The sequence below is a fragment of the Microtus ochrogaster genome, chromosome X, assembly GCF_000317375.1.
Source record: "Microtus ochrogaster isolate Prairie Vole_2 chromosome X, MicOch1.0, whole genome shotgun sequence".
Lineage (NCBI taxonomy): Eukaryota > Metazoa > Chordata > Mammalia > Rodentia > Cricetidae > Microtus > Microtus ochrogaster.
In genome coordinates, this window is record NC_022026.1 from 34,495,614 (window position 1) to 34,496,367 (window position 754).

A 754-nucleotide genomic window follows, 5' to 3' on the forward strand; every position below is an offset into this window, starting at 1 on the left:
CACACACACACACATGCACACACACACATAAATACTCACATACACAGAGTAAGGATGGGGAGGTAGAAGAGGGGTGGAAAGGGGTAAGGAGGGGAGAGAGATAGACTAAAGAAGGGAGGGACAGAGAAAAGAGAGGGAGGGAGGGGGGAGGGAAGGAAGGAAGGAAGGAAGGAAGGAAGGAAGGAAGGAAGGAAGGAAGGAAGGAAGGAGGAGAGGGAAAGGGAGACTGAGGGGGAGTGAGGAAGCAAGCAAGAATGAGAGCGAGGGAGAGAGGGAGAGAGAGAAAGAGAGATTTCAAAATTCATCAGCTTTGTTAGCTACTGGACCAGCTGCCACCAAATTTTTCAGCTCTCTGGGTGCAGAAGGTCTCTTAAGTTCAAGTATAGACCCTTCTAAGGTGCTCCTTCATCTGCAGACTCTGCACTGTGGGAGTGAAGGGACCCACAATGGATGGAAGGGGAGTAGAAGAGGAAGAACCACATCTAGGGGTCAAGAAGTGTGTGGTAAAGTCAGGAGAGAAATGCTAGAGCCCTATGTTCCTTTCCTTTAGGGGGAAGCTTATTAGAGCATATCCTTTTGGGCAGAAGTTATAAGCCGGATACACTGCAGAGCAGGAATGCTTAGGTTGAATTCTGTGGGATGAGAATTTGATCAATTAAATCTGCTTAATGTCTAATTATCTCTTCTTGTTTCCACTCAACGAATGCCTCCTCCTCTTTTTAGTATAGGACTAAAACATTTGTAAACTGTCATC